Genomic DNA, 13,393 nt, shown 5'->3' with positions numbered 1-13,393 from the left:
ATGCGTTTTTAACGCTTTCCTGAACGGAAAGTAGTCCCTATGGCTTCTCAAGGAGAGTGGCAGGGAGTTCCAAAGTTTGGCCGCTGCAACACTAAATGAGCGGCCACCCATCCTGACTCTCTGAAACCTCGGGACTACCAGCAGATGCGCCGAAGAAGAACGGAGAAGCCGCGGGGCAGAATACCAGGCGAACATGTTCTGCAGAGGTACTGGGCCCTGTTGATGTACTACCTTAAACACCATACACGCGGCTTTATACAGCACTCTCAGGTGTACCGGGAGCCAGTGTAGATCTCTTAAAGCTAGAGTAGAAGAGCTAGACCTAGGGCGGGAGAGAGCCAACTTGGCGGCCATATTCTGCACCCGTTGTAGCTTCCCCAGCAGGTTTTTTTGGGGCCTCTAGAAGTAGCGCATTACAATAGTCTAAACAACTTAGTATGGTACCGCGGACTACTTCCGGCCTAGCTTGGGCGGGGAGAAGGGGCAGAACTTTACGCAACATGCGTAGCAGCATCATGCACGTGGAAGTGGTTTTATTGACGTGCATGTCAAGCTGTAGATTTGGGCTGAAGATCACCCCCAAGTTGCGAGCAGATTCCGCCGCCGACACTGGTTCGGGATAGGTGGCAGACCAGAAGTTCTCTGGAAGTACCCGCGGGATCCGATCTGTGGAACAATAGAGCACCTCTGTCTTTGAGCTGTTAAATTGTAAGGAGTTGGCCCGTAGCCAGTCCGCTGTGGTTGCCATACAGCGATGAAATGTCTCCAGCGAGACCGCATTATTTCCTTCCAGGGAGAAGACCAGCTGGGTGTCATTGGCGTAATTAAAAGCAGAGACACCAAAAGATTTTATAAGCTGGACCAAGGGGCGGAGGTACAGATTAAAAAGTATAGGGCTGATGGCCGAGCCCTGTGGGACCCCCTGCCCTACTTTCCTTGGCTCAGAGCGAAATGGAGGGAGCGAGACCAACTGTTGCCGACTGCCAAGATAGGATATCAGCCAGTCTCTTGCATCCTCTGTGACCCCACACTCCTCTAGTCTCCTGATAAGGGTCCGGTGGCAGACCGTATCGAACGCGGCCGACATGTCGAGCAGCACTAAGAAGGCTGCCCGACAACTGTCGACACGCGAGCGAAGGTTGTCCAATACGGTTACCAGCGTGGACTCCGTCCCGTGCCCGGGACGGAAGCCAAACTGTGCCTCGTCGAACCATCCGATATTCTCCAGGAAGCCTGAGAGCGAGCGGGTCACCCATTTTTCCATGATCTTAATGGGAAAAAGGAGCAAGGAGATTGGCCTATAGTTGGAGAAACAGGTCGGGTCCATCGTTGGTTTCTTGAGCAGAGGTGACACTACTGCTAGCTTCCAGCACTCGGGGACAGATGCCAACTCCAAAGACTGGAGGCAGATGGAATACAGAGGCTGGAAAAGTTCCGCCTAGAAAACCTTCCAAAATTTGGGAGGCAGTGGGTCAAGCGGAGAGCCAGAGGACACCATATTTGCCAGGCTGCAGAATTCCTCAAAGGAGGGACATGGAAAAAGTTTTAGTTGGGGTCGACTGGAAAAAATGTCCGGAGCACCCAAGCTAAAAACTGGGACGTTCGGCTGGGGTCGACTGGGTGAACTGTCCGGAGCTCCCAGACCAGGGCTAGGGGCACCCGTCTGGGGTCGACTGGGCAGGCCAACCGGAGCTCCCAAACCGAGGGCTCCTAATATGAGAGCAGAGTCAGTCGGCTGGGGTCGACTGGGTAACCCGTTCGGAGCTCCCAAGCCAAGGCTGAAACCAACTGGCCGGGGTCGACTGAGCGGGCTAACCGGAGCTCCCAAGCCGAGAGCAGCGGGCAGAGGGTTTTTTAGGCCCTCTAAGATCTTAGCAGTCTTCTCTTCAAAAGCACCCGCCAGGGAGTCGCACAGGGCCTGCGACGCGGGGACCGTGTTAGCCACACACACAGGGTGGGACATGTCCCTGACAATTTTAAACAGGGCTTGAGATTTATTAGGCGCCTGATTCAAGGTGGATTCCAGAAAAGCCGCCTTAGCCAACTTAATCTGCGCCTTGTAGCCCTGCAGTGCGAGCCTTTAAAAAACAGTGCCCTCGTTTGGACGGTTTTTGCAGAGGCCGCCTCACCGCCCCGAAGGGGGGGGGGGGCTCGAGGGCCGGCGCCATAACCTGCACCGTGCCCACAGGGGAAAACCGGTTCTGGGCACTTTAAAGCGCCCAGAAGCAAACCAAAGGGGGATGCCTCCCACCAAAAGGGAGAGTGTCCGATGGCGCCAAAAGGTGACCAATGGGCAGGTAGCGCTAGGTTCGAACCCCCCAATCAGGGGGCGCTACCTGAGCAGGAAGGTGGTAAAATTTGCAAATATAAGTCGCCGCTCGCCCAGGTAGCTTGCCTTTACCCGATTTTTTTAAATAGAATAATTATCCCTAGCATCTAGGGGGTTTTCTGTCCACCCTGGGAGCAGCAGTTTGGGGACAAACACTCCAATCGCCTCAAGGGGCGCAGAAATAAAGAATTTTAATTTTCATGAGGGAGCACTGGCCCATGACCATGGGAGACGCTCTCCCCTACAAACCACCCTCTCCTGCTTGGATCGGTACTCGGGGCTGAGATATACCCCCTCACCTCGGCACAAATCAAAGTGAAATCAGTTGGCGCCTAATTGCACCACAACATTATTTTTCAAAACGACAATCCCTCTGGTGCTGAAACTGAATGTGACTGACGAGCTGTTCGCATCCACGGCATTGTGGAGATGAATGGTTCGCCCACCACATTATAGGGTTAAAAGAACCTACTGATTTTTATGGCTAACTGTTAGGACATGGAAAATGGGCAGCCATTTCCCTTTATATGTCCTAAAGAGGTGCCTAAAAGGTCAGACCCTCTACATAGGACCTACTTATCATGCCACAGTCTTGAAAGTAACAGAGCATTCATAGGGAGCAGGGGCACCCACCGCAGTCTAGGGTGTCACAAGTAGCCAGTGGTCATTGAGTCATGATTAGCCCTTGCAAAATATAAACTACTCAAATGTGTAATTTTGGGAATTTGATATTACACTTGCTACGCAAAATTCTCAAAATGATACCACTTCATGTAAATACTTGCCTTTTGTAGGACAAATTTACCACAAAGTGCAATTTTGTAGTCGAAGTTGACAAAACAATGAAAGCGCCATTGTTCACTGGGCCTTTGGAATCACCTGCCGGGAACGCTCCACAATCTACTGGCAGACTCAGCGTGGCATCCAGACGTCCTGATCATCCACCTCAGCGGCAACGACCTGGCCTAAATGGGGCGCAAAGCGTTAGGGCAGTACATCCAGACAGACCTCACCAGGGTAGCCACATGGTTCGGTGGCACAACGATCATATGGTCCGAGATGGTCAACAGGAGGCAGTGGAGGGGCGCAGATTCCAATAAAGCGGTGGATAATGCCAGGAGAAAACTGAACATTGCAATGCACAAATTCTGCAAGACCAACGGGTTGGAATCCATCAGACATGGCCTCATCCACCCAGGACGCCCGGAACTATACGGGCCAGTCGGGGTACATCTCTCTGGCAGAGGGATGCGAGTGTTTTGCGACAACTTGTGGGGCACAATGGCTCTCGCAGGTTGCACATAAAATTTTTTTTAAAAACTCCTTGGCTTGCGTGGGTGGGACCCGCAGAAAGACGTTAGCCTCCTCGCGGCGTGGCGGAAATTGGTACAACAATTGGCTAAGGAGACACACCGACGGGCGGTGTGTAGGATGAGGGCCACTGGAGGGGACTAGCAAAAGGAGATGGCGCTCGTGGCCCAGACCCGGCCGGACAGCACTGCTCAAAAGGTAGCGAGCGGGGGGCCTAACTCCAGAAAGAGAAGCTACCCTCCACTACACGCAGAGGGCGTGGGTGATCAACCAAATGGTGATCCCAGAAATAACCAACAAAGAGGACTACCAAGGACTAACCAAAGGAACTGGTTTTGGTGTGCCATTTACGAACTGATATGTACCACAAGAGTATTGGCCCAGAAGCGGCCCAGGATGGTTTATGACATGTATGATTTATGACCAACCTATTGCAGTTCGCAAATGACACATGTATAAACAGTATGTGTACAATCCTAATAAAACTGCGGGCAACAACGACCACAACAGATGCACGTATTGTTGGCTAACTTTATTAGGATGGGAAGCGGGCGGGGGGCATACATAGGTCTTCCACGGAATGGGCACGTGCGAGGGTTATGGAGGAGACTTAAAATAATTGTTATGCCCCAAGATACTCCGATCACTAATTGTACTGGAAAATCTACATTAGAGTAATACTAAAAAAAAACGATACAGGAACAAGGCACAAATATGCCTGTGATCCGTGATTCATACAAGAACCAGGCGAGGCAGTCAGGGATACTTGAGATTAGATTGAGAGGAAGGGGGTAGGTGAGATGAGGAGGGTCAGTGTGGAGGGGTTTAAGGGAAGGGGTGGAAGGAAAGTTGTAATGTTTGCTGCTATGAAATGGGGGGGGGGGGGGTATTTAAAATATAAAACGAATTGGTTCCAGCAATATTTTGGACCACCTGTGACATACCGGTCTATTCGGTAGTTTTAATCTCCGCAGACAAACGGGTCAGTTAAATTGGGCTTCTTATAACACCAGTATTTAAATGGCCTGGAAGCCGCGACATTGTTATACTAACACATTCGGCTGCCCACACAGCCTACCTGTCATAGCTGACAGATAGAAAAAAAATGTTTCAACGAAAGAGCAGTAGCGGGAAAATTAGACTCAAAATACACGGCGAATCCGTCCTGCTAACGTGCTTCCCACCCTGTTGCCAGATCCCATATCCTCTCTCGAGATAAACTGAAAGCTGGTATTCAACTAAAAGAACAGTACCCCGCAGCCAGAGCATACCATCCACATTTAAAACAGAGGGAGGTGATGTGAGTTTAGAGCAAGCATTCACATTCAGAAGGCTGCAGGGAGACCCAGCGCCACCCCCAGAAGAGCAGATCAATTCAACAAAAGACGGCATGCGGGCTTCATTCGCTGCCCACCCTCCCCCAATTAGTCGAGGGACTTTGCAAGTAGCTTTAGATTAAGGGTCGTTTCTTCTGCCTCCCTGTAACCATCCTCCAGCCCCGTGTCTCTGCTTGCCTCCGCCTCTGTGCTCACAGCAGCGCTCTCGGTGGGAAAACAACCTGAGGGGAAGGGGAAAAAGCCATGAGAAGAGAAAGGATACTTAATCGGACCATCGCGTATGCCGGAGCTCCGTGAGGTAGGGATAAAAAAACAAAACGAGGAAGCATGCTTTTATGGGAGTATGCTTTTATGGGAGCACGTTTTTTGTGTCCGATTGCAGGATAATTGGGAATCTTCTAAGGGTTTGCTGGCTGTGGATGGGGGCCAATCAGAACGTGGAAAGTTTGTGAAACTGTTCAAGGCTGTAAAATAGTTAAGTAGGTTGACGACAATAGATTACTTGGGCTAAAAGTGTGGGTGGCTCAGGTGGCAGCTACCCTAACTTGATATCGACTTGGGAACTATATCTCACGCCGACCTTTAAACCAGGTCGTGTGTTAAGCATCCATAGCTGTCGATAAGCAAATCATATTGCAAAATCACACCAAGGTTGCTGACAAGTGATTCGAGCAGATGTTTTTCACAGATAGATTATTGGTAAAATGGCTCAGCTGGTTGCAGATATCTGTGTGTTACCTTTTTTTTTTACAGATTAAAACTTCAATAAGAGCTGGAAATTACCATTGTTTGCGTAGTGTGCCAACAGATGTTTGCTCTATCTATTTTGCTGGCAGTAGAACATTACGCACGTTATGCCTGTTAACCAGTAGTTAAATGCCTATCCTACCCCTTTTAACTTGATTGGCATACTCCTAATTGGCATATGCATCCTACCAATAAAGTGTACAGAGGGCCTTGAAGTTACATGCCACTGGAGGACTGGAGCATCTACTGTGCCATCCAAGACTGAGCAGTGCAAAATGGCCTCAGGCCTAGCATTATGACCTGACTGGAGCAGTAAAAAAATTGCAAATTGACCTGTCAAAATAAACCCTTTTTGACAGGTTTAAATATTCCTTTTAAACATTAATAAGTCACCAGAAGGCAGGGTGCATGGTATTTCAAAGTCCAAAAGTAGGACATGTAGACATTTAATGTTGAGCATATCCTTACAGAATTATGCACTCAAACACTATTTTTACTGTAGGAGGGCTGGCTGGCCCACAGAAAAATTCTGGGAAGCAATATTAAATATTCATACTGATTTCTCAGGTTAGGGACCAGCTAGATATATGTTTCAACAACTTGTTAACATTTTTTAAAAGCACGATGTAATGGTGAAGTCATATGTTTATAAGTATTTAAGAAAATTAACTTTTAGAACATAACTTTTTACCTGCTTAAATACTTTGTAGGCTAGTTTGCATTAGCCTTAGCTGCAGCCCTTTGAGTCCTCAAGCAATGATGAGGTGTGAACACTGCTTCAGAGCAGGGACAAACCCATGGGTGTGGGGGGTGTTTTAGTTCCATTGGCAGGATAACTGTTTGTCCGGAACCCAGGAATTTAATTTAGTTTAAAGGGGCCTCCCCTGTCATAGGAAAATGTCAGATGATTCCTGGACAGGCCCATTCTTTTGTTACCCCACTCAGGCAGGCAGCAATCCTAGCAGGATAGGAACTGTCCCCAAAATTGGTTAGAAGTGATCACAGAGGAGGGGCTGCTCATTACCCTGGTCACACCTCCGGGTGGCCACACAGGCTCTGCACAAGGGGAGAAGTGTTTCTCCATCTTGAATTGAGGAAGAGAGGGGCATTGTGGGATTGTTTGCAGTAGTGTAGACAGGAACTGATGCAAAAGAGGGTAGGATCTTTTACCTCATTGGTTAGGGAGGGGCTAGCAGGTTTGGATTGGGAAAACGGGCATTGCAGAGCTAAAATAATCCAGTCGCCTGCTCGCATTTGCGAGCCAGATTCAACTAGGGCAAGCTATTTTTACGTCCTACTCCCCCTTTCTGGCAATTAGGAAAGAAGACTGACATTTGACCTCTGTCTCTGAAACAGAGCAAATGTGACAAGATAGCAAGATTTAAAGGTATCTTTATTGCTCACAAAGTGAATGAGCAATAAAAATGCCTTTAAATCTTGTTAACTTGTCATATTTGCTCCCCTTCCAGAAACTGAGGTCAAGTGCACTTCAGTTAGGTCCAGTACGTTTTTTTAGGTTGTCTAGACCTGCAGGTCTAGTAAAAACTAAATGATTTTTCAAGCCCTGCATTGGGTGATGTGCTCGTGCTTAAGGAGCAATGTGTGCTGGTTTTTAGGGCCTCTGTAAAACGACCCAAGAGACTTACTGTCTTCCCCAGTCCCCAACTGGCCACTGTAATGTGGTGCCAGCATCACAGGGCACACACACCTGACATGATATAAATTGAGGCTGAGGCCTGCTGTTGCTCGGGCCTTTAGGGCATTTCCATCTTGGCCCCCTACCTTATGAGGCCTACCTGGCCGGGCCCAAAACAGTGCAATCCTTTACTAGGCTATCTTGTTCAGGTTGTTGGGGCCATGGGGAGGATGGGACTCTTCAGGGGCCTCGTAGGAGGGGTGGGCAGGTGAATTTGTGTCCATTGGGTCCATTCTCACCTAAGCCCCCCTGGAAGAACAGCAGCTGTGTGCCTTTCTTGACCCCCTCCTGCCAGGTCATCTCCCTGAGTCTATGGTAGGGTGGAGAGATGGTAAGAGAAGTGGCCTCCCTATGGTGTTTTCATCTCGGCCCCAGTGTCTTTTAGGCCTTGTTGGAGTGGGGAGCTGGCATTTGGATATGGCATTATGGTCAAAGCTGCCAGGTTTGAGACCTGTCGTCTGATCAACATCCTGTGATTATGTGCAAATCACTGAATCTCCCTAACTTAAATAAAAAATAAAAAAGAATTTAATCTTGTGTAATGTAACTGGGGCTCATGTGAATTGTTCCAAAGCCTGTGGGACAGGTTCACACAATACAAAACTACAAAGAAAATAATATTAAAAAATAACCAACCAGATTCTACAAAGGTTGGACAACGATATTTAAAAAGGAATCTTTATACAATAACCCTATTCCTTTTTACATGTTTTTCTGTTTTTTTTTGGTTTAACTATCAGCCATGGATGATTAAAATCACCTGGGAACACATTTTAAAGTGCTTTCGCCTTATGTTTACTATTTAAAATATATGCTGGGCAGGGTAAAAAAATACAGGCTTTGCGAGATTTTCTTCCTTTTTTGTACCGTCCAGAACTTTAAAATTCCATCCAGGTGGCAACCGTAGCCAGATCACGTGTTGCGGCCTCTATTTCTCCTCGCCCACCCAGCAAAAATGCAGTGCTTCTAATTATAGCAGTTTCACTGGCTCTAGAAGCTTTAAAATATTTAATTTACCAAACATTTCTTTAAATAATTAGATGAGAGACTAAGCAGATTATGATCCATGAAAAGGGACGATCCGGAAATGTGGCAACTTGTTTTGGGAGTGGGGGCCAGGAGTCACGATCACTCACAAGCTAGTGCCAGACATAAATGTGGCCTCCCCTGGCACCCACTTCAGAACACTGTCTGGAGTTGAGGAAGAACAGAAGAAGACCGGATCAGCTGTTTATGATCTTAGAGGAGCTCTGAAGGACTGGTCCTACTCATTCTGATGCCCAGGACAAAGAAGTGGACTCCTAGGGTCATAAAGCTAACCTCCTGTTCAAGCTACAGGAATACATACATGCTAGAAAAGGCCTTTCCTGCAACTACCCAGTGGATCAGTTTCAACTGGAACTGCAATTGACCCTCCTGTTCACCTTTGCTCAAGTGAGTCGTGACCCACAAATGCTGTTCATGCGATCCTACAAACCATGACGATGTCCGCCTGCACTTCTCCTACCACTCCTTAAAAGCTGGGGCCTTAGAAAAATGTTTCAACTTCAAAACTTTCAGAGGACTGGGACAAACCTGCCAATCTGAGACAAACCTGCCAATCTGATCCACCCAAGGTGCGTTGCCTTTGGGCTGAAGATTCAGATTTCTACAGCTCAGTGCTTTTTGGCAACAACAAATTCAGTTAAACATGACCTCATGGAGAAGGCATCTGGTCTTCCTGAGTCCTCTTTTGGTACAGCCTTGCCCCACTGAAGGATTCTGCGTTCTGAAAAAGTGACTATGTGGGAAAGTAGAAATCTTGATAGCTTGAAAGAAACAAAAATATCCGGTCGGTAAGAGACGTTTTGTGAGAGAGAAATTTGAGTCTCTCCCGCTCTGAGCCTGGCTATCTGACTTTGCAGAGCTCTCCTCGGTCACAGTCTTCTACCTTATCCCGCTGAAGATTTTCTACTTCCATTTTTGAGAATAAGTCCCAAGGTAAACTCCAACTTGGTTAAACCTGGTTTCTATATCTAACCTAAGCTCCTTGGCGCTCGGCATCAAATTGCGCCTAGGTCCCAGTCTACCAATTGCAGTGGGTGCTTAATGTTTTTGGTGCTTGTTGGCCCTTTTTGCAGGGTTATCCCTATACTTTTTGCTTTTTCCTCCTATTTTTTCCTGACCTGTGTGTGTTGGTTTTAGGACTCTGGGCACTTTACCACTGCTAATCAGTGCTAAAGTGCATATGCTCTCTGTGTAAACTGTGTTATGGAGTGGTGTTTTCATGATTGTTCTATTTGATTTATGTGTCAGACCCTAGTAAAGTGCACTGCAAGTGCCAGGGCCTATAAATCCCATGCTGTTTGTGGGCTGCAGCACTGGATTGTGCCACCCACGAAAACAGTCCGTAAAGTGTACCTCTGGCCTGCCATTGCAGAGCCTGTGTGCAGCCTGGGGCTGCCATATAGACTTGGCAATTGCACACACTTGCAAGTCCCTAAACCTTCCCTTTCCTACAAGTCAGTCGCCCCTAAGGTAGGCCTAAGGTACCCCCATGCAGGGTACATTGTATGTGAAAGGTAGGACATGCCCTGGTGTGTGTGACATGACCTGATAGTGATTTAAGCCTACTTTGTTTTTCACTAATGCAATACCGGAGCCGCGGGGTGGCATTATTTTTAGGCGAGGCTGCATCGAAATTCAAGTTTAGTATGCCTGAACTCAGAATTATAAAATACATATTTTAGTGAAGTTGATTTTAACATTCTGTGTTTGAAAATACCACTTTTAGAAAGTAGGTATTTTCTGACCTAACCATCCAGCCTGACTCTGCTAGCCTGTGTATTAGCTGTCTGGTTTGTGAGTGACAGGGGCTGGGAGAGACTCCAGGAGACAGGGTGAGTCAGCACAGGGCTGAATAGACCTTTCTGCACATAGATGGGTGGGAGGAGTCACACCTGGGTCTGAATAGGGCTGTGCCTGCCTTCCACAATGCTGGCTCCACCTCATGTGGTGTGTCTGATAACCCTGGCCACACTGACAAAGGATGAAGGTGCACACTGGCAGAATGCACCTAAAACTGGTTTGAACTAGGTACAGGCCCCTCTGCCTTGAGAGGACAAAGGATTTGTTGGTATAAATATTGGGGCCCAGAACTTTAGATTTCTTCTGAACTAAGGAACCTGCCACGAAGACGGACCAGGAAAGCTGGAGGAGGACTACTGCCCCTATGCTGCATGTTGAGGGGTTGGCCTGCAGCGGTTGCTTCTGTCTTGGTTAGAGAAAGGACTGGATTGTGCTTTCATCATCCTGCTGTTAAAGTTTTCTCCAAGGGCTTGAAGTAGAGCTTGACTACTGTTGGAAGTCTCAAGGTTGGAAAAGACTTCAGAGAACTCGCTGGAATCAAGGAACCTGTCAAGAAGAAGAGCTGGAAGAGCTGCCAGGAGGAGTACTGCCCCTTTGCTGTTTTGTTGCTTTGTTGGGTTGGCCTGCAGCTGCTGATTCTGCCTTGAGCAGTGAAAGGACTGGACTGAACTTTCTCTACTTGTGCTGAGTCTTTCCAAGGGCCTGAACCCGAGCTGGCCTCCTGTTAAGAAGTCTCAGGGACTGCAAAGACTTCACCACTCTCTGGGTACCGCTCCTGGAACTGCTGTTTCAGTTGCCACAGTGAAGAGGGAACCGCGACCGACTCTGTCATCCGACTCCGTTGCTGGCCTTGTGTCCTGAAGGCACCGCAGGCCGCACCATCTCGCCCTGCACCGTACGCCTTGGTCTCACTGATGCCATCTGCACGATCATCTCCGAGCCGCTGCCTGCACCGCATTGAGAGGCACTGCAGCCCGCACCACCTCGCTTCACTTCGCTGGCCTGGTCTCACCGACAAGGCTCGACAACCGTGAAACCCCTCGTCACAAACAGCTGTCAGGCTCCGCCAGTGCCAATTCCCGCCAACCGGCTCGGTCGCTTGCATCGCAAACTGCCAGCACCACATTGAGCACCGTCTCGGCCTGCACCGCATGCCTTGGTCTCACCGACGCCATCTGCACGATCGTCACCGAGCCGCTGCCTGCACCGCATCGAGAGGACAGCGCGCCCTGCACTGCTTCCACTTTGCACCGTGACCACGACGGACGGCACAACCATCTCTGTCACCTGCACTGCAACCTGCCAGCACTGCATCGAGCACTGTCTCTCCCTGCACCGCACAACTTGGTCTCACCGACGCCGTCGGCGCGATCGTCACCGAGCTGCTGCCTGCACTGCATCAAGAGGACAATGCGCCCTGTATCGCTTCCACTTTGCACCGTTACCGGGATGGACGCCACGAACAGCTCTGTCACCTGCACCGCAACTAGCCAGCACCGCATCGAGCAACGTCATGCCCTGCACTGCAAGCCTTGGTCTCACCAACGCCATCTGGATGATCGCCACGAGCCGCTGCTCGCACCGCATCGAGAGGACACCGCCCTGTGCACCACTTCCTCTTTGCAATTTGATTCCAAGACCGACTCGCACCTCCATGTGAGCTGCACTAAGAAAGGTTCTGTTAACAAGTCTGTTCACGCTGTTGCTGGCCCCTACCGACACGGTCAGTGGGAACTGCGAGACTCTGTTGGTTTCAGTATCGCGATAGGCTTGGACTGAGCCACCAACTCGAACGAACTGTGCTTTCAATGTATTTTTGCAATTTAAAGACATCTTGCGAATTAACTATTTTTAAAGTACTGTATGGTGGATCTTTATCGTATTTGATCCTGTTTTAAGTATATAAAAATATTGGATATGTTTCTAAACTGGTGTGATGTCTTTTTGTAGTGCTTACACTGTATTACTGTTGGTTATTTTTAATTCAGTTTGGGAAATTTTTGGGTTGTGTTTTGATTTTATTACTGTTTTGGTACTGAATAAATTCTTTACACATTCCTAAATTAAGCCAGGCTGCTCTGTGCCACAGCTACCAGTGGGTTGAGCACAGTTTTATTTAGTGACTTTGGGGATTCACCTTTATAAGGATTCTGATTGCTACCTGAAGTGGTTAGTCACCCCTCAACTAACAACCCAGTTTCTTACAGTACACTAGTGTTGCAGTGTGACGTCTGGAGAGATATGGGCATTACAGTTTTAAAGTCTCTCAAATTACCAAGGTTGATAACATGAGCACCCCTGGGTTGGGTAACCCAACAATGGCCATTACTGCACTAGGATAGACATTGTAGAGTTTGACTGTGATAAAAAACATACAGTTTTTAAAATGCATTCTGATCTTTCATTAATAAAAAAATGGAGTAAATCACATTTTTCTCATCCTAGTTTAGTAAGTGCAGAAAATCAATTTGCCCAATATTTACTTAGCACTGAAAAGGTTGTAGACTTTTTAAATAAGCCACTTACTTGCAGCCAAATACAATCCCACTGTATATTTGTTCACCTTCTCCTTTTGGATTTCTTACATTGATTAAATCAGTGTCCGGCTGGACACGTTTTTGCTTATAGTACACATTGTTGCCCTATAAAACTATTACCCCGGTTCCTTGATTACCTAGAGGGTTCCCATGTCTCTTTAAAACTCCAGTTACAGGGCCCTTGGAGGTGAGTTTTGTGCTTAACAACTTAAGACGTGGGCCCCTTGCTTACTTTGCCATGGAATTGAAGCTAGCCAGGCTGATTAGGGTTGTTACTCCGAAACCGATTCCAGGATGCCTGTTTCCGGTCCGGGGATGACCTTGCCTGACAGTTCGGGCTGGACCGTTCCCATGGGCAACAGGGTTGAGACTGATTTGCATATGTCTGGGTCTAAACTAGAATGGCGTGACGTGTAAAAAAACAATGGATTTAACCCAGATCTGTGACTAGGGTCAATGTTTGATTAATTCAGCATTCAGTCCATCATCTGTTCTTTTTGCATTTGTCATTTTAAGTGGGAAGGATATTCCCAGATGTAGGTCTCATGCTTGCTACACCATCAGATTCAAACTAGCATGGCTGATGAGG

The 13,393-nt window shown here is 48.0% G+C and overlaps 2 protein-coding genes across 2 annotated transcripts in view; one reads left to right on the top strand and one right to left on the bottom strand.

The window, feature by feature from the left end:
- Nucleotides 1-13,393, bottom strand: part of CDH23 (cadherin related 23) — a 2,828,172-nt gene that overhangs the window by 879,351 nt on the left and 1,935,428 nt on the right. The window lies entirely within an intron of this gene.
- The window catches only part of C5H10orf105 (chromosome 5 C10orf105 homolog), a 52,537-nt gene continuing 44,323 nt past the window's right edge, over nucleotides 5,180-13,393 (top strand). Inside the window, exon 1 of the mRNA XM_086920161.1 lies at nucleotides 5,180-5,275. The gene's annotated coding sequence lies outside the window, so the exon portion shown is untranslated. The remainder of the gene's footprint in view (nucleotides 5,276-13,393) is intronic.

This window comes from Lissotriton vulgaris, chromosome 5 (genome assembly GCF_964263255.1).
Source record: "Lissotriton vulgaris chromosome 5, aLisVul1.2, whole genome shotgun sequence".
NCBI lineage: Eukaryota > Metazoa > Chordata > Amphibia > Caudata > Salamandridae > Lissotriton > Lissotriton vulgaris.
This window is presented reverse-complemented; position numbering and strand designations above follow the sequence as displayed.